Below are 25,573 nucleotides of genomic sequence, written 5' to 3' on the forward strand. Positions count from 1 at the left end.
CATTCTAATTCCATCCAATAGGGGGCAGGGGATTCCTCCTCACTCCTACACTCACACCTCCCTCCCTACTTCATCACAACATTTTCCTTGTTTGGCAAACATGTGGGCTTTCCCACTCCCTTCCCATGCGCTGGTCTTTTTGACGGAGAGGACTTACTGCCACAGGTCTGTAACCAAGACTGGAAGGGATCTCAAGAGGCTATCTAGTCCAGTCTCCTGCACTCATGGCAGGACTGTTTCATCTGGACCATCCCTGACAGGTATCTGTCTAACCTGCTCTTAAAAATCTCCAGTGATGGAGATTCTGCAACCCCCTAGGCAATTGATTCCAGTGCTTCACCACCCTGACAGGAATTTTTTTCTAATGTCCAACCCAAACCACCTTTGCTGCAATGAAAGAAGTCCAACATCAACAGCATCCACAGGCACCTGTTCTTTCCCCCCGTTATCCATTTCATTTCTCTCTCACTCTCATATTTGGGCTGGAGAACAGGAACCGAGACAATCTTCTGTATCGCGGGGCCTACCTTCCACCTATGTAATTCCACGCAACCTGGTGTGCCCTCCAATGAAACCCAGCAGCCTGAGCTTGACGTGGAAGAATTATATCATATCCCACCTTTGCATTCCTGGCAAGCGTCTCCACCTCCTTCACTGCTCTGCTCCGCGTCTTGTGTCTTCTCGGGTTAAGAACCATGTGTGCCCTATGGCCAGAGAAGGGCACTTCCATCAGGGCATCTCGTCCTACCCTGTGTTGCTCATTTATCGCCACTCATCTGAGAAAGAGCTGGGGAAAGAGGCTGTAGCCAGCAGTGACAGCGAAGGTCACATTCCTGATGGCTGCTGAACGGGGAGCCCGCAGCTAGTATGGCAGCTGGATCCGGATTATTAGCCAATTAATAACTTAAACTGACTGAAAATCCCAGGAGAAAGGACATGGTGGTTGCTTTATTTTCTTTTCAACCTTGACAGCTCTTGGCTTTCCAGAGTCTTCGCTCCCCTGCAGTTTCCTTTGGGTATTGAATTAAGTGTTCTTGACGGCTGAAGGACTGATAGGACCCGGAGCCATCTCCCTCGCTGTATCCAGAGGGCAGAGCACTTGTGCTTGGTTGCGCATTTACGAGGCGGTTTGCTAACATTTCAACCAGGACCTGAAGGGACAGGAAGGGAGGGTGGGCCCCAGCAGTTCAATCTCCTAGTTTCACACTTTTCTCTTGACTGTTGCTCCCGAGAATCTTCCAAAGGAGCCGTGCTCAGAGGTCGTACCACGTGGCTCAGAGCAGAACGGGAAAGGAGTCCGACGTGTGACTTACAGAACGAAGAAGTAGAGGATCTCCGATGTGCCTGAGCAGAAGAGCTTGGCTTCTTGGCCGGGATCTATTTAAAAATCCACATGCCCATCAAGCAAAATGCCATCGAAGCGATCAGTGTGGCATGTATCAGTAAGTCCATTTCACAGATGTGAGGCACATGAGGGTTAAGTGATTCCTCCCTACTGTGGTACAATGAGTCATCTAGCCCAGACCAAAGGTCCATTTAGCCCAGTATCCTGTCTGCTGACAGTGGCCAGTGCCAAGTGCCCCAGAGGGGGTGGACCAAAGACAATGATGAAGTGATTTGTCTCCTGCCATCCATCTCCAGCCTGACAAACAGAGGCCAGGGACACCATTCCTTATCCCCTGGCTGGGACCTAACCTCCATGAATTTATCGAAATCGTTTTAAAACTCTGTTATAGTCCTATTCTTCACAGCCTCCTCTGGCAAGGAGTTCCATAGGTCGACTATGCACTGTGTGAAGACGAACTTTCTTTTATTAGTTTTAAACCTGCTAAAACAAGATCAGATTCTAAGACTCCTCAATTTCCAGTGCTACAGAGCAGCTACTAAAGCACTAGCCATGCTAACAAGATTTGGAGACACAGCAGCCACAGTCATAGCTACTAACTTCAGGAATCCAGAACATGACAGCCCCTGCTAGTAAGAGAACAAAGCATGTGGAAAATCCAGTTCCTCATTGGCCTCCTAGAGTTACAACTCATGGAACAGTGTTAGGTAGTCAGGAGGTACACAAGCAGTTCAGGTGAGCACACCACCACATTCTGAACCCAAACCTTTCAAAGTGTTTGATCTGCAGAAACGTTAGGTCACAAAATGACACCAGAGGTCTTTGTGTGCAGGTGATCTACAGGACTCAGACATGCTAAGGGATTTGTCACTGGCTGGACAAACTTTGTGTTTAGAAGCTCAAGGCGAAATTCTTTAAGGTCAACTTCCCATCGTATTTATTTTGCTTGCTAGTTAGCTGGAAAGGGTCTCATCAGAGAATGTCTTCTCCGGTCAGATTTGGGAAAGAAGTAACAGAGGCAGCTAAACGATAGGTCAAGCAGACAAATGGAGGGAAGGAGGGGAAAAAATTGAAACAACGGCCTTTCTGTTTCTGAATCCATAAGGAAAGAACTAACTCAACGCAGCACAAATCTCTCTCCACTTTCGCTGTGCAGGGGTTTGTGTGAATACTTCCCCAGGATGCAATCTCTGTGAGTCCGCTCTGCCTTTAGGTTTCACCTGGATTTCACACTCAGCTGAAACTTATCAGGAGTCAAAACTTCACCTCGGTTTGCCTCAGTTCCATAAACCAGGCCATGAACGCTTGGAACGGGGGGCCAGGCCAGTAAACCTCAGGGGCCATCTGGTTAGGAACCAGGTGCCAGGTGAGAGCTGTGCACAGCTCTATCACAGAAAGAACTAAAGCACAAAAGGAGGGATGAGATCTGAAGAAGATGCAGCCTCAGACACCTGGCCATTGTCGGCTGAGATGCCAGAACGCAGGGACTCATCACTGGTCCTAGAAAGAGACAGGTGTAATGGATGTGGACTGCTCAGAAGGATGTTTTTCAGGAGATGAGGATTAGACAGAAAAAGAGGAACATACATTTATAAGCTTCAGAGGGGTCGCTGAGTTAGTCTGTGGGGGTACGTCTAAATTACATGGCTCCGTCGACGGAGCCATGTAGATTTGTTTGTTCGGCAAAGGGAAATGAAGCCGCGATTTAAATAATCGCAGCTTCATTTAAATTTACATGGCTGCCGCGCTGAGCCGACAAACAGCTGATCAGCTGTTTGTCGGCTCAGCGCGATAGTCTGGATGCTCCCCTGTCGACATGAAAGCCCTTTATCAATCTCCCCGGTAAACCTCATCCTACGAGGCATAACGGGGAGGTCGATAAAGGGCTTTCAGGTCAGCGCAAGAGCGTCCAGACTAGCGCGCTGAGCCGACAAACAGCTGATCAGCTGTTTGTCGGCTCAGTGCGGCAGCCATGTAAATTTAAATGAAGCCGCGATTATTTAAATTGCGGCTTCATTTCCCTTTGCCGATCAGCCTAATCTACATGGCTCCATCGATGGAGCCATGTAGTTTAGACACACCCTAACAGAAAAAACTTAAAAAACAACTAATCGTCTGATAGCACTTTAAACACTAACTAAACACGTAGATGGTATCATGAGCTTTCATGGGCACAGCCCACTTCTTCATATGACCGGTCATCTGAAGTGGGCCATGCCCACGAAAGCTCATGACACCACCTACATGTTTTGTTAGTCTTTAAAGTGCTAGCAGACTATTCGTTGTTTTTTAAGTTTTTCATACATTTATAGTGAAACTAGAAGACGTACCCAGCATTGGCTGGTGGAGGTGCAGGAGTCAGGGTAGGTGGTTGAGTGTGGGGGGGATCATGGGTGGGGTGCAGGAATCAGGGCAGGGGGTGTGGTGGCAGCTCCTGGGGGGCACTGGGTGGTTGCCTCCCCATCCAGCTCTGATGCCAAGAGCTGGGAGGGAGGGCTTGGAGGCAGGGGACCACTTACCTGTGGATGGTGGCCAGTAATACGGAGAGCTCTGGCCTCAGCTGGCCACTCTCTTCCTGGAGTGACTACTTTCTTCCCCCCACCCTGGGTTCACACTGCTGTATAACTGTCCCCTGCACCCGCTGCCCCCAATGGTCAATGCAGAGCATAGCTGTTGCTGCTCTCAGCCCCTTCCTTTCTGTGCTATGGAATACAAACAGATTCCAGGCCCTTCCTGTTTTCAAGGCACAAGAACCGGACTTTGCTTTTCAGGGGATAAGAGGAAGCTGCAAACCAAAATTGGTGACCCTGGCTCTGAGTGTTTAGGAGGAGTTCTTGAGCAAACCTTCTGAGTTCTGGGACTTGACGACCTCCTGAAGTCTCTTCCGACCCTATGATTCTATGAAATGGACTCACAGTTGAACGGACTCATGGACAGGAAAATGCACAAACTTACAGGCAGGCAGGCAGGCAGGCAGGCAGGCAGGCAGGCAGGCAGAAAGAAAGAAAGAAAGAAAGAAAGAAAGAAAGAAAGAAAGAAAGAAAGAAAGAAAGAAAGAAAGAAAGAAAGAAAGAAAGAAAGAAAGAAAGAAAGAAAGAAAGAAAGAAAGATACTGTGCAGGGGATAAGGGAGAAACACGTCCATATCTTTTAGGCAATCCCAATCAAATTAATGGATGTTGCCTATTATTCTGCTGAAAGTTAAACAGCAGCCTGACCCAGAAGTGAATAAACACTGAGGTGTTTACAGACAGGAAGAGCATGGACAGCGTGTGTGTCTAATCTGACCAAAATACAGAACCACATGTGGACAGAGCCAAGACGTGGGTGAAGTGTAATAGAACTCAGCTCGCTCATTCAAAGACTTCCTGATATGTTAGACTATACAGCTCTTACTGTAGGCCTGTTGCGGAACTGCACAGCCAACCCTAGTGAACCCAGGGCCTCTTTCCCCACCCCACCTAGCACGTTGTGTTGCCATTTACACATCTGCACAGTGGCCATATAGTGCCACCATTTTGATTTCGCAGTATGTTTTGTGTGGGTGCAAATAACTTTCATACGTGGTAAGACCATGGTAAATGGGAACCTCTGTCTGTTTTACTGCTATTAACTTCAGTCATCTCTATAACCGGATCTAGCCTACAGAAAATAGGCCAGTACCCTCTGGGGCTGAATAACGGGAGACATTTTCTTAATGGTGTTAGACTGTGGCAGTGCCTCCCAAAGGATGTGGCAGAAGCCCCATTAATTGGAGCATTTCAAATCAGGTTTGAAAAAAGCAGAGGGGAACATGCTGCAAGGAACGATCTTGCATTCGTCCCCAGGGACTGGATTTATAGTTTTCTTCAAGCTCTAATTTCTACGACTCGACACTTCTGGACGTCTGCAGGGGCAATCACTAGGATGGGAAATGTGCAAGGTAAGGCTGGAAGTTGCCAGGCGTCTACACTCAGCTGATTTTTTTTTGTTTGTTTTTACTTCTGAATAGAGCCTCCACAAGCCTGCTCATTTAAAGCTCCTGGGGAATCTTTAGGGTTTTTCTTTTCTCCTCCCCACCAGCATTAATGAAAAGGGCACCATACTTCACAGAAACTACACATCAATTTCTAGGTCTGTGGATGATTTGAAGGAATCTAAGAGGGAGTCCCATTACCAAACAAAATCTGCGGATGTATTTTCCTTCAGTTTCCTAATTCTTTCTCACCAAAGAACTGAGAACCCGCATGAAATATTCAGAGTCATTTATCTGCTCCTGCTGCTCAAATCCCATTTGCACTCATCAAGAGAGACTGCAGTCTTGGAAATGCCTCCTGCCCTACATTGCATTGATATTGCTTGACCTGCGGGGTGGATTCCGATGAATCTCACTGAGTTCTTTTAAAATAAAAGAGGGGGAAAATTTCCTTTGTCCAGCACAGGAAGAATTTTAAAGCACCAGGACTGCAGATGGCAAATTGGAGAAAATCCACTGAGCCAAAATCAGCACCTGACCCATCATTCACTGTTTGAGACAGCCTCATAATTTCCCAGCTGTGGTATTAAGTGATGGAGCCCTGCAAGCGCATGGATATCCACTTTATATCCGCAGGTATCCATTTCTGCCGATGTGGATGCGGATATCTGCAGTCATTTTTGCAGCTATGGATGCGGACACAAATTTTGTATCTAGAATCCTGTAAATTTGCAGATATCTGCTGTATATCCATAGGTACCTGCATCTGGTATGACCCATTTTTGTGAAGATGGATGCAGATATGAATATAAATGTTGTATCCATGCAGGGCATGACTGACTGAGATGATTGCAGGGGAGCAGTAAGAACTGGAAACTCATGAGCATTTTAAAGCCATGAGGAGTGCTAATACAAGAAACCCCCGTCTTACGATGGCCTGAGTTGCGACCCCACACACTTACGACCATTTTTGTAAGTTCAGAAGGGGCCGAAAGCCCCCGACTTACGTCCTTGGCCTGAAATTATGACGGCTCACGGCACCTATCATAAATGCGGGTTTAAGTTATGACGCCTTCAACTTGCAACACTTCCCCAGGAACCGATCGCGTCACAAGTCGGGGACCACCTGTAAACACTTCCCTAGGGGCTTTGCTATTGCACTTAAATTTTGCATGGAAGACGTGCACTTCAGATTCGGCAAGGCACCTAATTCCAACCGCCTTCATGGGGAGTTAGAAACTTAAATATATTTGAGGGTCTGAGTCTCTGATACTACCAGGACCGATAAATGCACCATGGATCACAGATAGATAAGGTAGATAAAGATTTCTGTGAAAAAATTGTTACTTTTTTCCTTCAAAAAAACCCTACAAAAGGAAAGTTTTCTGACCAGATGGATAATTTGCCAGAAAATGAGCAATTTTGAACAAAGTTTTTAAGAGAAATGTGACTTTTTTAGTCAAAAATGTTGATTTTTTTTTTCAACGAGCTATACTGCTGAGGGACCATGGCATGTTCTTGGACAGATCTGCTTCCTGTGTGAATTCAGAGAACTGATGCTTACTTTATGGACAAGATCATTTGTATTTTCACTCCCGTTTGGTCTGTTGCTCCTAGCTGTTGAGAGAGAGGTTGGACGGAGGTCATTTAAAAGCCAACCCAGATGGATTCATCCACCAGAACGAGGAAGCCTCAGAGGGAATATCTACACTGCAATTAAAAACCCATGGCTGGTCTGGGCTCGAGCTAAGGGGATGTTTAATTGTGCTGTTGACAGCCAGGCTCAGGCTCAAGAAAGGAAAGGAGAAATTTTTGCAGGGAATTGTTGTTTCCTTCTAAAGTTTCAATCTATCAAAAGATCGGTTTCAGTTGACTTTTTGAGAAAAAAATGAAAATGATTGGTTTTCAGTCTTTCTTTCTTGCTTGCCCACCCCCTTTGGGGAGAAAAAACTAGCTCATAAACTAAGGGGTTTTCGATTGCTGCAAATAAAAATGAAACAAAACATTGGTTAAAAAAATAAACACTGGCTTTGTTGGATAGAAAAAACTAGACATTTCCATTGAAAATGTCAACTAACAGACATTTTTTTTTTTAAGAAACTATCATTTTCAACCAACTTTTCCTGGCAGTCAACAGCAGAACTCAAACCCAGGTTTGTTTGGATGTATAGCATGGGTTTATTGAGGGATTGCAGGCCACCTCTCTGTGACTCAGCTGCTACATCACGAAAAGGAACATAATGCTCAGTGTACTGCCATGAGGCCCAGTGAGTTAATCTTTGTAAAGCTCTAGGCGATTCCCATTGGAAAGGCCTGTAGCAGTGGAATAGAGGTAGCATTTACTACCTGGTTCTACAGAAACTTTGTTTAGAACAATGCCACCAGTGTTGAGTGTGCTTCGTATATAACCATCATTCCATCTGTCCTCATTGTACACTCAGGGTATGTCTACACTATCCTCCTAATTCGAACTAGGAGGGTAATGTAGGCATACCGCACTTGCAAATGAAGCCCGGGATTTGAATTTCCCGGGCTTCATTTGCATGAAGCCGGCCAGCGCCATTTTTAAATGCCAGCAGTTCGAACCCCGTGCCGCGCGGCTACACGCGGCACGGAGTAGCTAGTTCGGATTAGGCTTCCTAATCCGAACTAGCTGTACTCGTGGAATGAGGAGTACAGCTAGTTCGGATTAGGAAGCCTAATCCGAACTAGCTACTCCGTGCCGCGTGTAGCCGCGCGGCACGGGGTTTGAACTGCCAGCATTTAAAAATGGTGCCGGCCGGCTTCATGCAAATGAAGCCCGGGAAATTCAAATCCCGGGTTTCATTTGCAAGTGCGGTATGCCTACATTACCCTCCTAGTTCGAATTAGGAGGGTAGTGTAGACATACCCTCAGAGATTCAACTCCGCTTCTAGTTTCTCTCTATGCAAAGGACTATTTGGAAAGCACTTTAAATCCAAAAGAGTTTGTGGCTTGGCACAACGCATCCCCTTCTGACACCCGGCACTTTAGAATACAGCCATCCAAAGAAGCTCCCTTGCATGCATGTTTCATTCCCTTCGAGTGCAGGAACATTTTCTGATTGCCAATAAGACACGGCTGATGCACTAAAGCTCAACGATCCAGCTGCTAACAGAAGCCAAGACAGAGCTGGGTGTCTCTGAAAAGCTTTGGAGTGGGAACATCATTTAAAACATTAGTGCAGTGGCATAGGAATAAAAAATACAGCTTAAATTGTCCAAAGAGGGGTTGCCAACTTGCCACTCGGCACAGCTGTAATGTATAGGCTATGCTGTGAGAGGAGTCCATATGCTTATGGGTGAAGCATTGCACATTGTATTAATTAAGGAAAGCTGGCTTGCCACATTCCCTGATGCAAAATATCACAAAGAATCACCCTGGGACAATGTCTAACTAGCTGGAAATTAATTCGCGCGTCAATTTATGCAGAGGCGATGCGGAGCCAGGTTTGTGACACGTGTCTTCTGCTGGCTGTTTCTCTGGGCTACAGCCACGAACCGGAAGAGAACAATCGACTATTTCCTCATTTAACCAACACCCAAGTGAAACTGCTCTGCTCCAAGACAGGGCAGAAAGTGTAACTGCATTAGTGTGTCTCTTTGCCCCAAATCATGCTCCAGTAACAGTTTCTGACACGTGATGTGGGAGACGTTCTTTTGCCCTGACAGCCCTAAGAGGAAAGGCAAACCACCAAAAAGTGTTCTGACAATGAAGAGGGAATCACCAAGGCAGGGCCTCTTCCTAAAACCAGCTGACCAATGCAGCAGAGATGGGTTAGAGCACACGTTACTGGACAGAGTTGTAGAGTGGCATGCATCCTACAGCAAGAAGGTGGATCGCTCAAGCCAGGAGATGAAGCCCCACCAATCGGAGATGGCCATGGGGTAGCAATACACACAGCCACCCGGGGGCATGTCCTGAGGTCGATAATGATGGAGGAGTGACTCAAGGCATCAGTGTACCTGTGTACATAGCTGCCGTGCAAAGGAAGCAGTGAAAAAGGCACCGGCTCAGGTTGTGTGGGGGCCAGCTGGGAACTCCAGAGCAGACCAGCCTGTCTGGCTCTGTGTGAGTCCTGGAAGAGGCTGCTGGGTCCCCGAGGCCACAAATGGCAGCACCATGGCTCCCATTGGTCGGGAATCCCAACCAATGGCAGCTGCAGGGGCGGTGCCTGTGGACATGAGCCTCCTTGCACGTGGAGATCGCAGGGACCTGGCAGCTGCGATGAGCACCCCCTGGCCCTGCACACCAATCTCCTGCCCCAGCCCAGCACCCCCTGCAGGCTAGGAGTTGGGGAGCTTAGTGCCTTGACTTCAGCTGATCCAAGCTGCTTCCGAGCCTAGGCCAGGAACCTTGTCAGAAGTAGGTCTTTGGTTCCAAGCTACAGATCCCCTTCAACTCTGTTACACGCCTCCGGCTTCTCCAAGTCATACAGGGCACATGTCTGCCTAGCGCCTATACACCCATGGCTCATTATCTCCTGCCCATACTCCAGCTTCGATGGCATAATTAAATAGCTCTGATGAGCCACCATCTGCTAATCCAATTACTGCTGTACAACCCTGTAGGCACAAGCGCAGAAGCCACTGGCTTCCCCACCTTGTTCTAAATAACAACCTGCTAAGGGGAATAATTGACGGAAACTCATCTAACCTACATTACTTAAAGGAACCTGCGGTGTAGCAAATAGGATACTCCTTCCTCATCGTAAGTTCTCATGGAGTTTTCATGCAGGCTACACTTAACGATGGAAAGATTAAACTAAACCCATTCTATGGAGGAGGCTCTGGGGAATACCCAGGGAACTAAAAGATGGGAGTTTCAATTGCTTCTCTTTCTGAGAATGAATTCACTCCTGACGAATCATCATTTTAGAGGGTTTGTTGATTTCCAACAGGCAGAATTCATAAAGAGGGTCTCCTTATCTTTTGTGGCCATTACTGTGTGATACAAACGGATTGCATCTAAATGAGTTGGGAAACATCTTGTCTGTGTGGCTCTGATAAGAGACGGTTCACTACACAGCATGGGTCCAACTCAGTCTGTTCAACAGAAGAGCTGCTGCCTAACTTAGTGATGGGAAAACGTTCAGTGGTCCAGAAGTTTCAGTCAGTTCGGAAAAGCTAATGAGAATCTTTCTGAAAAGTCTTGGTCTAGAAATCTCACATGGGAAAAATCTCTCATGGTATCCTGGCGACTTGCTAGTTGTAGTCGAACTGGAAATGCCACAGCAAAAGCTGTGGCTTGTGGTTATGACTGAGGTTCAGATTTCAGCCTAAAATCACTTCTGGGAGTATTTACCTACTGGCTGATTCTCCATTACTTGCTTCTTGTGTAGTCATTTGCACCAGTGTGAAATATGTGTAACAAAGCTACCGGAGCAGAACTTCTGCAAGGAACACAATCCCCAGAACACTGAGGAAGGAATTTGTTTACAAACTGAAGCAAATATTCTGGGTGTACAGAGCTGTGTACAGATGGGCATTGTGTATAGACAGGCACTGTGTATAGACGGGCATCATCTGTGTACAGAGCTGTGTATAGATGGGCATTGTCTGTGTACAGAGCTGTGTATAGATGGGCATTGTGTATAGACGGGCATTATCTGTGTACAGAGCTGTGTATAGATGGGTACTGTGTATAGACGGGCATTATCTGTGTACAGAGATGTGTATAGATGGGCATTGTGTATAGACGGGCACTGTCCGTGTACAGAGCTGTGTATAGATGGGCATTGTGTATAGACGGGCACTGTCCGTGTACAGAGCTGTGTACAGACGGGCATTGTGTATAGACGGGCACTGTCCGTGTACAGAGCTGTGTACAGACGGGCACTGTGTATAGACGGGCACTGTCCGGGTACAGAGCTGTGTACAGACGGGCACTGTGTATAGACGGGCACTGTCCGTGTACAGAGCTGTGTATAGACGGGCACTGTCCGTGTACAGAGCTGTGTACAGACGGGCATTGTGTATAGACGGGCACTGTCCGTGTACAGAGCTGTGTACAGATGGGCATTGTATATAGACAGGCACTGTCCGTGTACAGAGCTGTGTACAGACGGGCATTGTGTATAGACGGGCACTGTCCGTGTACAGAGCTGTGTACAGACGGGCGTTGTGTATAGACGGGCACTGTCCGTGTACAGAGCTGTGTACAGACGGGCATTGTGTATAGACATTGTGTACAGAGCTGGAAAAAGATTGCCAGGTCCAAGTGTTCTGCGGGCTCCTGACTAGGCACAGCACAGCCGGTAGCAGGATCCCCATGTGTTTCCTGCCAATACTGGATCAGCTCTGCCCCAGGATCACTGTGGATGGGCAGGGAGCTCAGGCTTGCCTGCTAGGGAAAATAAGAGGTGGGCAAACGGTGATGATGGCCCAGTAGGAAATGGGCCCATTTCACAGGCTGTCCTGGAGCACCACGGACATCCTGCCTGCCATCCAGCGAGGAGGAGCACTTCATGTGAAGGGAACTGAGGGTGGCTGGATGCAATTCTCCCTGCTGGGAACAAGGGGCAGGTCTTCAGCCCAGCAAACACATTGATCATGCTTTAGGCTCTCGTGGGACCAGCGGGATCTGATGTGGAGAGTAGGAATAAATGGCCAGTTTTCAGAGTGCAGACAGGTATCTAGTGGTGTCCTGCCGGGGTCTGTCCTGGGACCGATCTCAGCCAACCTATTTATAAATGGTCTTGAGAAAGGAGGAAGCAGTGAGGTGGCAAAACGTGCAGATGATACTAAACTGCTCAAGGTAGTTAAGACCAAAGCAAACTGTGAGGAGCATTAAAAGGATCTCACCAAACTAAGTGATTGGGCAACAAAACGGCAAATGAATTTTAATGTTGATAAATGCAAAGTAATGCACATTGGAAAACATAATGCCAACTACACATACAAAATGATGGGGACTAATTTAGCTATTACCATTCAAGAGCTAGAGTCATTGTGGATGGTTCTCTGAAAACATCCACTCGGTGTGCAGTGGCAAACGAAAAAGCAAACAGAATGTTAGGGATCATTAAAAAGGGGATAGAGAATCAGACAGAGAATATCTTATTGCCACTATATAAATTCATGTTATGCCCACATCTTGAATACTGCATACGGATGTCTTATCTCAAAAAATATACCTTAGCATTGGAAAAGGTTGAAAAAAGGGCAACAAAAATGATTAGGAGTTTGGAACGGGTGCTATATGAAGAGAGATTAAAAAGTCTGGGACTTTTCAGCTTAGAAAAGTGGAGACTAAGGGGAGATATGATAGATGTCTATAAAATAATGACAGGTATGGAGAAAGTGAATTTATTTACTTGTTCTGCAACATAAGAACTAGGGGTCACCAAATGAAATTAATAGGTAGCAGGTCTAAACAAACAAAAGGAAGTTTTGCTTCACAGAGTGCACAGTCAACCTATGGAATTCCTTACCAGATGATATCGTGAAGGCCAGGACTTTAAGGCTATGTCTACACTGACTCTGGTATCCCGAAATAGCTATTCCGCACCTGAAGAGCAAGTCCATTATTTCGAAATACAACAGGCTCACTATTCCAATGTCCCTGTAAACTTCTTTGCACGAGGATTAAGGGATGTGTTGGGATTGCACTTTATTTTGAAATTTGGTGCTGTGTAGACAGCACCAAATGACAAAATAAGCTATTTTGAAATAAGATCAAAATAAGATACAGCCTCTTCCCGACTTACAAACCGGTTACGGACCAAGCAGTTGGTCGTAACTCGGTTCATTCATAAGTCGGACGCCATTGAGTTACAGGCAACCGCGCTGTTTGTAAGCGTGAATCACGTTTGTAACTCGGGGTCTGCCATTTACGACAGCTTTGGTCGTAACTGCGAATGGTTGTAAGTCGACCATTCGCAACTCAGGGACCAGCTGTATGCAATTTGCAAGGCTAAGAACATAAGAACTTGTGTAGAAGCACCCTAACCGGGTTCAAAAAAGAGCTAAATAATTTCATGGGATGGGTAGGAATGGTGTCCCTTGCCTCTGCTTGTCAAAAGCTGGGAGTAGGCGACAGGGGAGAGATCACTAGATGATTCCCTGTTGTGTTCCCTCCCTCTGGGGCACCTGGCATTGGCCACTGTTGGCCAACAGGATACTGGGCTGGATGGACCTTTGGTCTGAGCCAGTGTGGCCGGTCTTATGTTCTTAGCAAAATCACTGTCTCTGCTATTGAAGCTGCTTCCATGCCAACGTTGACCCCACACTCTGTGGTCTTCAGAGCTATCCAGGGAAAAGAATCCACCTCAGCAGGGAGGAGGGAATGTACATGAGCCTCCCCCTGCTCCTGCATGGCTCAGAGCAGAAAGTTTCCCTGTAGGGCAGTGAAATGCCACCTCCTGGGGGCAGCGACAGGAGCGTCCCCACCCATGGGTGTACTGGGCCTGCCTTGTCTGAGCACAGAGGTGCTGCAGAGGCGTAGAGCACTCTCACGGAACTCCCTGGCCCTGCCCTGATCCCAGTGGGTCATCAGGGTTGGGGAAGCCTGTTCCTGGTGAGGAGTCCCTTGTGGAAATCTCTCCCAAGGAGCATCTCTTGAAGAGCTCCTCCGGAGGGTCTTCCCACAGGATGGTCTTATGTGGTGCTCGTTTTTCTGACACATGGGCCTCGATAGATAGAGGCTCCTCTGTGGGTGAGCAGAGTTCCTCGAGGTTACTGCTGGGGTGAATGAAAGCAGAACCTGGTCCTTGGAGCGTGGAGGCACTTAACAGCAGGTAATATATTTGGGGGAGCTGCAATTCCTAGTCAGGGCACAATTTGGGACATTCAATGGACGTCAGCTCCTGTTATTCCCGCTGCTATTCTGCAAGTATTGCATTTAAAAACATAGTTCTCTTTGCAGAGTTCCAACAGGAGTAACTTTTAAAACCAATAGAAGGAAATATTTCCACCTCCCCACCCACCACCCTGCAAACTATCTGTCTGTGGAAATCAGGCCTGGAGTATACAGCCGCCACGAGGCCAGGTGAATTATAAAAGGATTAGATCTACTATATGTTTTAGAAACTTTTTCTGTCTGTGAGTCTGTATGTTCAAGAACTCCTCCTCAATGGTCAGAGCTAGGTCCACCATATTCGGTCGGCAACTTCCTCTTGTCAGAACTTGAAACAAGGTCGGGGGTTGGTTGTGCCGGGACAATGGGACGTGCCTGGATCCTTTCCTCATAAAAGGGAAAGGAAGGAGTGTGGTAGGAGGGGGTTATACCGTAGAATGACCACAGGGGGCAGCAATGGACCAGAGATGGGGACCAGGATAACTACAACCCCATTGGGCCAGCAAGGGAAGGGGTAGAGAAAGAAACAACTATCTATACACATTTCAGAGAGCTTGTGGGTCTGTCTGTTCCCTAGCCCCGCCCCTAGCCTGTTCACAGGCACTTCTCACCTGGCCCCAAGCTGCTGTGAGGAGAGAGAGAGCGGGGGTTGTCTTCTCTCCCCAGGACGGATGCCTACTCATCCCACATCCCCAGCCCCACCCCAGAGCAATGATCTAAATTAAGATAAACAAAACTTAGAGTTAAGGACCCAAGCAATGCCGGGTACATCTTCTAGATCTATACAGATAAGAGCATCAAGAGCTACATGGGTATAGATTTAATAGAAGATTGGAAGGGAGATAAATGCTTCTGCTTCAAGAGATAGAGGGGAATTGTGGAAGAAAATGTCTTTGATTCTAAAATTGCCCACTCAGGTTTTCTTGCAATCTTCCCCTGAGGCAGCTGGTACTGGCCATTCTTGGAGACAAGCTATCAAAGGAAATGGACCGCAGGGTCAATATCACATAGCCATCCCTCTGTTCCTTTCTTTAATGTGATATTTACATGTGTTTCCCCTAACACTCACGCTTGTTTCTTGTAGCTATTCTACTTTCTCTCCTAAAACACCTTGAAAACAAAAATCCTAGGATATTTCCAAGAGTGTGCAATGCAAGAGACAGGTGAAAAAGGTTCTAAATGTAATTGAAAACACATAATATTTATCCCAGAGATCGAGCGTGCTGCAGTTAAAAGAACATTTTAAAACTACACACACACACACAACAAAAACCATTAAGTGCTTTTTCAGTGCATCAACTGGTAGCGACTAGCCCACGTACCAAATTCCTTTTGTTCTTAGGTCCCTTTTGACACTTATTTATTGATCCGAAAGGACAAAAATGCCCCAGAAACCAGCAAACCCCTTTGCTTTTGTTGCCTACATAAACTGCAAACAACTTTGATGTATTATCGAGCTACGGTTGTTGTGGGTTGGTCAGGCTGGTTTTGGGGTATGGGGGGCGGGGGAGGGAGCTTGTTTTTGTTGTTGTTATTGTTGTTTTTGCAGACTTCCCAGATGAAATTGTTCCTGCCAAGATTCTTCCCTGGGCCAAATTGGTTACAAAACCCTGGGAAGTATTTGCAAAATGGGAAATGTAGCACTGACATAAACTTAACTGAAACTGACAACATGATGATATTCATTTCCAGGAGTCTCTGCCTAGGAGCCTCCTGGATGGTTTCTCAGACACAAAAAGAGATGTTTGTTTCCTTTTCAGAGAAGTGCCAGGCTCTCCTGGGTTATCTCCCAGCTCTACCTCAAGGGCTGATTTATCATCACAGCAGGGCAGACCCCTAGACTCTCTGTCAACAAGGGCAGCTCTTCAGTTGGTAGAAATGGACATGGGCTACATTGATGGAGCTAGGCCAACAGAGACTAGTGGAAGATCCGCTATGGGCTTCTGCCACATACCACGCTTTCCTAGAAAGTCTCTCTCTGCCCCTCTGTGGCTATATGGTGGAGTATTAATGAGGGCACATCTCCCACCACAAAAACGAAAATGTCCATCATTTCCGGGCACCATGTTGGCCTCTGTAATGTCCATGTTTGTAATCCGGTCACGCTTCAACAGGAACAAACTTTCCAAGTTGGGGCATAGGGGAGAACATCAAGCCTGAAAAAATGTGTTTGGCCAGAAGGAAAAATGGAAATAAATCTTCCTCTGAGGTTACTCCCAATTTGTCAGGTACCATCGTAAATTTTGGATCACAAAAATACAAAACTATTGGCTATGCCAGGGCTACTCAACTTTGGAAGCCCCAGGGGCCACAATGATACTCACACCACATGCTGAGGGCCGCAGCTTAAGTGTGGTTGCATATACACGCAAATATATATGCAAATATATGCAAATAGCTTCTTTTACACTGACAGGCATGAATACAAAGATTAAGGCAAGACTACACAACACACAGGCCCCATTTAAGTCAGTTCTGCTGATATTAATAAAATGCAATATTTACCTGATTTCCACCCATACGACAGTACTTTTAATGAGCAATGACAGACCAGGAATTTAACTATTAAACCACATATCAACAGAAGACCATTATAGTGTCTGTTTTGTTTGTTTGGTTGGTTGGTTTTGGCTCCCACCCATGGGGGTAGTTGAGTAGTCCTGGGCTATACTGTCTCTACTGTATACGGCAGACACTAGAAACTAGGCATCATCACGGCAGAGCAAAAGAATTAGGAGTCAGTTTGATTCCCAACTCTGCCACTGGCTTACTCCTTTTTTGGGGCAACTCTGTTAGGAACAGATTCTCGCAGACACTAAGTACTTGCAACACCAAGTCAAATAAGCTCTGAAGGACAGCCTCTGAGTGTTTCAGTTTCTCCACCTTTAAGATGGAGCAGATAATTCTAAAGATAGGTTTTATTATCAGAGTAGCTCTGTGAAGTTTAATTCATTCCTGTGTCCTTAGAAGGAATCACAGGAATGTAGAAATACAGGACTAGAAGGGACCTCAAGAGGTTGTCTAATCCACCCCCCCCCCTCCCCTCCCCACTGAAGCAGGATTAAGTATGCCTTGTCCATCCCAAATGCTGTTAAGGAAACCTTGCAATACATGCCAGTAGAATAAAAATAACTCCCCAAACCCAGACTCACCTTCACCAACACTATGGACAACTGAAGCTAAAAAATCCACATTAGCACTCTGGTGGCTTGAACCCAGCACCTCAGGTTTACGATAGCCCGTGTCCTGTGATGGAAACGCAGCCGTACTACACATAAAGGCAGGGATGCAATTATTCCTTTTATTGTGCAGCACAAGGACAAAATTATTTTAACTCCGACATTTCTAATGCGGGAGTATTTAATAGTCAATTGACATTTATAAAACTATGTTTTCTTAACGCTAGAATTGGCTGTAAAAACTCAAGTGATGTTTTCCCAGCACCATATAATGATACCATCTGGTAGTTAGCGATCAAGAGACACACAATCATTAAAAGATCAGTTGGTGGCTGGCTGGCTAACGTATGAGATATGCTATATAAAGCTCACCTTACTTTACTTATGTCCAATAGGGCAAAGTCCCAGGGCAGTCGTCATTGGAGCTGGGGCATTCCCATGCCCTATTGGCCATTATAGAGAGAAATAATCACCAACATTTGCCTATTTCTAGATCCAATCCCAGATCTTAGCTTTCAGAAGCATCCGGGTAATTTTCCCCTCCTCACCCAAAATATCTTCCTCTTTCATACAATGTACGGTGTAGCTACACTTCAGGACTTAACTCAAAATAAGCTACGCAAATTGAGCTACATCAGTTGCGTAGCTTACTTTGAAATAGCTTATTTGGAAATAGGGAGCGTCTCCACAGCACTTATTTCAAAGTAGAGCGCTCTTCCTCTGATTTCCCTTACTCCTCATACAATGAGGGTTACAGGAGTCGGAGTAAGAAGTCCTCCAGCTTGACAGTATTTTGACACTATTTCAAAATAACTGCCTGCTGTGGAGACACGGACTAAATTATTTTGGAATAGCGCTAGTTATTTCGAAATAGTGTTGCAATGTAGATGTACCATTAGCTAGCACCTTCCTGATGGAGGAATATAGTGAGAAGGTCTGCCTGCCCCTACCACAGTTTCTGTCTAACTGCAAGCAAAACAAGGACTGAAAATCTCACAAGAAAGCCAGTTTTCATGAGCCTGTAACACAAGCCTCCAAACTCTTGGGTATTTGTCTCTAACATCCATGAATCCCTAGTCTCAGGTACCTTGGCACGGTCTCTGGCCCACCACAGTTCACGTTTTCTCATCCTAAAGGCCATGTTCACACCACAATGAGCTGGCCTGTGTCTTTGTGCACTATTGTCCTCTGCTGGATGGGATCAGAACGGCTCAACTGTGTGTCACAGACCCTACAATGACCAGGGATTTTCCGTTAGCCCAAGTGGCAGAGGCTGTGGAGTTTAAAATGACCGCGGGGAAGGGCATGCGAGTGCCAAACACAAAACTCCAAGGTGGTGAGAGCTTTGTTTCAGTGCCACAGAGAGAAGAGAAAGTAAAATCGGAGGGTGATGGAATGAGCAAAGCAGCTGGCACATTTAGCACTATTTGTTATAAATTCAAGATCGTTTCCCCTACTGCTGGTTACAAAAAAAAGCAAAAACGAGAGCCGAAACGTTGCTCTTCGAAGAGAGAAGCCCGTCCTATTTTCCTCCTCTCCCCGACCGTCCCCTCTACTTCCCTGCTGGCATTTTCCATTCAGCTCCTTCATAATTAGTGTATACTTCAGTGTCCTTTACAGACTGGGCTCATTCCAGGGACTGACCTTCTCAGTGATTTAAATCTCCCTGTGTCCATCGGAAATGCTGCACAGGCTAAACCCAGTCCCCTCCGGAGCCTTTCCTGACTGTTCTTTGACAGTTTTTCCCCAAACTGATGGCATCTCTTAACATCACAGAACAGAGGGAGGCTGGCAAAGGACTAAATATGACAGGTTAAAGGGCTTATGGGGGAGATCTCCATTTACAGCCTATTCCTCGCTCTTCCCTAAGGTGGATAGTGGCAGAATCAAATGAGTCCATGAAGCAAATTCTGGGGCAATACTGAGAAAATCTGTCAGAAGTAGCACCTGTGCCTTCCACACAGAGAGGCTACGTCTACACTGGCACCCTTTTCCGGAAATACTTAAAACGGAACACTTTTCCGTTATAAGTATTTCTGGAAAAAGTGCGTTTACATTGGCAGGATGCTTTTCCGGAAAAGCACTTTTTCTGGAAAAGCGTCCGTGCCAATGTAGACGCGCTTTTCCGCAAAAAAGCCCCAATAGTCATTTTCGCGATCGGGGCTTTTTTGTGGAAAACACTACGGTGCAGTCTACACTGGCCCTTTTCCGGAACAGTTTTCCGGAAAAGGACTTTTGCCTGAATGGGAGCAGCACAGTTTTTCCGGAAAAACACTGACAATTTTACAGTAGATCGTCAGTGCTTTTCCGGAAATTCAAAGGGCCAGTGTAGACAGCTGGCAAGTTATTCCAGAAAAGCGACTGATTTTCCAGAATATGTGGCCAGTATAGACACAGCCAGAATGTATTGCTGTGTGCAGGCCCTCCAGAGATGGGTGGATGGGAAACCAATATGTACAGCGGTTCAGCTGACCAGACAGTAAATGCAGATTGCCTTAAGGAAGTCCCTATTTTAGGCTATATCTAGACAGCAGCACTATTTTGGGATACCAAAAGTATCCTGAAATAGCAATTACATGTCTTTAAATGTGCCCGTTATTTTAAAATAGATTTCAAAATAACGGGTGCAATATTCCAGCGTCCTTGTAATCCTCGATCGGCGTCCTTGTAATCCTTGTAATCCGGCATGCTTGTAATTAGATCGTCGCTCAAATTAGATCGTTGCGATTTCGACCTACGAGTGCAGTGCAGGTGCACCCTTTGAGACTTAAGCACTAATGTGATGAACGAATTTATTACCCACACTTCTATTAACCCTTTTACCATTGATTTAAGTCTCTCTAATGTTCCACTATGTCCACACAACCTTTAATGTATTTTTATAACACAAACCCCCAGAGAGTCAAGGCAATGCTTGTGACCCCACTGTGCAAATGGGAAACTGAGGCACAGAGTGGCTAAGTGGTTTGCCCGGAGTCACATGGGAAGGCTGTGGCCATGTGTAGCCCTGAAGCCAGATCTCTCAAGTCCTAAATTATTGGACAACCATGGGACAATCTGGCCTCTCCATCTTTTAGCCCCAATTAAGTAGTCAATTTTAAGCATAGATTTAAGTCCCATTGACTTCAAATGCTGAGCTGAAAAGGGGTGGGATTACTTAGTACTGTATCAACCACATGTTTTACAGAAGAAACTATTTTCCTCATATTTTGCAGAATACAAAACATGTGGGATTGTTTTCTTGTATAACTCCACCAGTAATGGCAGGTGCCTTAGGGTATGTCTATACTGCATCCCTCTGTCGGCATAGGGATGCAGATTAGGCAGGTTGACATTGCAAATGAGGCAGGGATTTAAATATCCCGTGCCTAATTTGCATAGAAATAGCCGCTGAGTTTTGCCAACTCAGCACTTTGTCTGCAAAAAGCAGCAGTCTAGAGGGGGATCTGTTGAGATAGAAAGCCTTTTTCGACAGATCCCTTATCCCTCCTGCAAGGAGGTTTACAGGATCTGTCGAAAAAGGCTTTCCTTCTCGACAGATCCCCCTCTAGACTGCCGCGTTTTGCTGACAAAGTGCTGAGTCGGCAGAACGTGGTGGCCATTTTTATGCAAATTAGGCATGAGATATTTAAATCCCTGCCTCATTTTCAATGTCGACCTGCCTAATCTGCATCCCTATGCCGACAGAGGGATGCAGTATAGACATACCCTTAGTTACCAGGAATTCAATTTAGCTGGGGCTCAGGAGGAGCCATGAAAACTGAACTCAGATATTCTCTCATTGCCTAAAAATGAGGCAGATTGAAAGGCAATTACCTTGGGCTGCTCTGGGGATAGGGTCACAATGGAATATGGGAAAATCGCTTCCCATTGGTACCAGCTCCCATATTTAGCCCTGTAGTATCCTGAGATCCTAATGACTTTAAAGCCATGACGACATAGGGCGGCCACATTTGGAGAGCCACATGCTGAGAGCCACCTTCTTTCCCATGGCATTCTACTTCAATTCAAAGAGACCACATGTTTGAGAAATTGCTACTACATAAAGAAAGAGCATCATAATCTACTCCTGTAGAACGCTCAATAGCCCAGACCTGAGCTCAGCCCCCAACCCATGGGCTTGTGATGTTCTATGGCTTGCCTTATGCTGCAAGCCAATTCAGATCATCAAAATAGTCCCGTCTGGCCTTAAAATCTATCACTATGGAAACCGCCGGGCCCTGGATGGGGTAATTATTTGGGAGGACATCACACAGTAAAGGGAAGAAAGATGAAACCTGGCTGTGTCGGTAGAACAGCAGATGGTTATAGCATTGCAAATGAGCGGTGGCTTGGGGCAGCAGTAAGAGCTGCTAACACGGCAAGTGGTATTTTGACAAAGCTGCTTCGGAGGACTTCAACGGCCCTCACGTCAGGTGGAGATTTTTCCCTCTGCCGTAAGGGGCCTGTTCAAACCAGTTAATAACCGATTGAGAATCATAGAATCCTAGAGCTGGAAGAGGCCTCAGGAGGCCATCGAGTCCAGCCCCCTGCCCAAGGCAGGACCAACCCCCAATTAAATCAACCCAGCCAGGGCTTTGTCAAGCTGAGACTTACAAACCTCTAAGGATGGAGATTCCACCTCCTCCCTAGGGAACCCAGCCCAGTGCTTCCCTACCCTCCTAGGGAAATAGTTTTTCCTAATATCCAAATTAGACTGCTCCCACTGTAACTTGAGACCATTGCTCCTTGTTCTGCCATCTGTCACTACTGAGAACAGCCTCTCTCCATCCTCTTTGAAACCTCCTTTCAGGAAACTGAAAGCTGCTATCAAATCCCCCCTCACTTTTCTCTTCTGCAGACTAAACAAACCCAAATCCCTCAGCCTCTTCTCATAGGTCATGCGCTCCAGCCCCCTAATTTGGAGGCACCCACATTTGCAACTGCCTCTAAAGACCAACAAAGGCAACTCTTTGGCCTAGTCTACACTACGCCCCTCCCCCCGCGTTGATCTAAGATACGCAACTTCAGCTACGTGAATAGTGCAGCTGATGTTGACGTATTTAGACCGACTGACCGCGGTGTCTTCCATGCAGTAAGATCAGCAGCTGATGCTCTCCTGTCAACTCCGCATACTCTTCTAGTCCTGGTGGACTACTGAAGTCGATGGAAGAGTGCTTGGAGGTTGCTATGTCATGTCTAAACAGAAGTGATAAATCGACTGCTGGTGGGTCGATCGCTGCAGCGTTGATCCAACCTATGGTGGAGACAAGCCCTTTGTTGCTCTTACTTCATGCCTCCTGAACGTTTCAGTAACATAGTCTGATGACTTAGCTTTTTACATAATGGTGGAACCCAAAGAGCAGCAGCTTATGTCGCTCTGAAATGTAAAAGATCCTATATATTCGTTCGACACACTCCATGTAGTAATAAAAAAAATCTGCGAGCTCCCAAAGTTTCAGTGTGCGCCTTTTATTTTTTCGCTCTTTCCCACACACAGCTTACAGGCGCTGAACAACAATCACAGCTTGCAGCATAATAAAAAAGAACTGCAGGTTTCAAAATCCCTGACCCTGGTATTACGATAAGGTGGTTCAAATCTTGCTCATAGTGCGAACAACCTAATTTGTTCTCTTGGAAAGTTTATCATCTTTGGGATTCTGCTGCCTCTATGTGGAATAAAGCTTTCTTGACACATTTTCCAGGAACCAATGAACCTCTGCCTCCCTCAAAAAAGAGGCGACATCTGAAATGGCAACTCCATCCTGCTCATGTGTTTGAGTTAGGTCCCTTTTATTGCTCCAGTAAGGTTGTCACCTTTGTATATAGTGCTGCCACTAACTAGGGTAGTCGATGTTCTTAGTCCTCTTTAATTATACACATAGTACAGCACTGATTTAACTTCTGTTATGGGTTCTCCTTTGATGAGGGACATCCCACAACTTCCTCCAACATAGAACCAAGCAAAAAGCAAACCTTGTTCCCTCTTACATTGTCTGCACCAAAGGAAGGGAGAATATATAAAAACGCTCCCCACCCCAGCATTTTTTGTCAGTCTCCAACTCCCATGATCCTTCTGGACTACAAGTCCCACAATCCCCTTCTTCTGAGATGAACAAGACCATGCTGTAAAAGGCCAGTAGACCCTATTACAGACGGTATTTTTAAAGATGGTTAAAAATTAAGATTTTTTTTTAGTGAAATGTTTTTCAAAGTTCAAAGTTGTTTCCATTTGGCAGGCTTTCAAACTGAATGACTAAAAAAATAAAAAGCAAAATCTAACCAACGTGTTACTGATAGGGTAGATCAAAAATTATCCCTCTCCACTGTTTTTGGACAAAAAATGGGTTTTTCACAAAAATGAAAATCTTCATGGGAGATATTTTATTCCCACAGAAAACTTTGACTTTTGTTTGCAAAAACAAAGAAACAAAAACCCAAAGATGTTTTGCCTTTTTGCTGATTAAGTTCAATGTTTGGTGTTCCAACAAAAAAGTAGACTCTTTCGTGAAAAATTTTAGCAAAAATATTTTTTTCATTTTCTGAAATATTTTCCAGAGAAAAATAATTGTTCTCAACCACCTTTTGTTATTGAAATATTTTCCTCACTGACTGTAACCAAGAGGTATCTACTCTCTAGACCAACAATAGGGAGTGAACCAGTAAGCCCAGAGCTAAAAGCCTAAGCCCCTTGATTTTAAATTTAAAAATTACCCTGTACACTTGGGAGCTGTAAGAGTCACATTCTCAGGACTGTACTGCATACACTGGCTGGTAGGTCACATAAACATCAACAGAACAGAGCAGGAGTGGAGGAGATGGAGTGGCTAAGATAGAGACTTCTGGGAAGGTAAACTGAGGTAGGGTGAAGGAAAGATAAATCAATGGAGCCAAGGAAATGTTTTCAACCAGGAATAATTACATTAAATCAAAAGGGCTTCTTCCTTTGATCCTGGGCCCTGTCTTTTCCCCAGATCAGTTCCAAAAAACGGCCATCAGCTTAATTGTCCATTGACAAAAATGCTTGACTCGGGGGAGTTAGAGGAGAAAACAACATTTAGGGAACCCAATCTACCACCAAAACAAGACAAGTAACTTTGAGAAAAAAGGGCATTTTTCAAGCAGGCCTATGTGATTTAGGAGCCAAATTTTCATTTTCAAAAGTGACATAAGGCCAGATAGTATTTAGGCATCTAAAACACTGATACATCCTCAGTGGGCTTTTCAAAAGCACCTCAATGCACATCTACAGCTTCAAGCACCTAAAGCCCTTTAAAACCCTACCCAGCTAATCCCACTGGGAGTTCAGCACCTAAACCACCTAGCTTCTTTTGAAATTCCCAACAGACACCTATCTCCATCTCTGGATAGCTAAATACCTCGGAAAATCTCCCCCTTTGGCACACGAGCAGCTGAAATCCCATTGGTTCTCAACGAGACTCAGGTTCTGAAGCACATAACTCTCCTTAGAAATGGGGACTTCAGCTACTAGCTCACATAAGAGCTTTTAAAATTGTTTCCCCCTCAGCATCAGCTCCTGAGCCACTTTGGGTTTGTCTACACTGCAAAGAAAACCCACAGCACTGAGGCTTTATCTACACTGCTGGCTTGCCGTAGACAGTATGCACATGAAGCACTGATTAGCATTTTGTCGCGCTTCATTTGCATAATCTAGTTGAGCTGTTTTGGCGCAAGGGGTTTCCGGTGTTAAAATCCTGTAGTGTAGACGTAGCCTCAGAGTCCAAGCTCCAACACGTCTTCACTGATATTTTTAATCCTGCAGCATGAGCCGTGGGAGCCAGTCAACCAACCTGGACTGTGAGACTCAGTACCACAACTTTCTCTTTGTGAAGGAGGCGAACCCTTTTTCCCCAGGTATCTGATGATAAAAATACATTTTAACATGTAAAACAAAAACAAAAAAACCCTAGCATGCTCGTTAAATAGCACACTGATTCTGTTTAAAAGCCCCTGCCCCAGTCTCCTGGGCCACAACGTAATGGAAAGAATCAACAACAGCAGTAATCACAAGTTTCACTAGATTTGGTATGTTGTTCTTAAAGCACCAGCTCCTGGAGTCAAGGGAGTATGTGAGACTCCCAGCACTCTTATTTTCTTTACATTTCTAACCCTCAAAGTTGCGGCTTGAAAGGCTTGAGAACACGTCCCTTCCACTGTGCAAAGGCATCAGAGGACATTAAAAACTCCAAACCTTTTTAAAGAAACTCCTAAGTCAATCTCAGGATGTTGGGGACCACCCTAATAAATTCTGAACACTTGGGTTTGGCAGTACTGTAATCA

General features: G+C 45.7%; 1 protein-coding gene across 2 annotated transcripts in view; it reads right to left on the reverse strand.

The window, feature by feature from the left end:
• SORCS3 (sortilin related VPS10 domain containing receptor 3) overlaps nucleotides 1-25,573 on the reverse strand; it is a 498,174-nt gene that overhangs the window by 146,518 nt on the left and 326,083 nt on the right. The gene's annotated exons all lie outside the window — the stretch shown is intronic.

The sequence above is a fragment of the Pelodiscus sinensis genome, chromosome 8, assembly GCF_052426305.1.
Source record: "Pelodiscus sinensis isolate ZL-2025 chromosome 8, ASM5242630v1, whole genome shotgun sequence".
Classification (NCBI taxonomy): Eukaryota; Metazoa; Chordata; order Testudines; family Trionychidae; genus Pelodiscus; species Pelodiscus sinensis.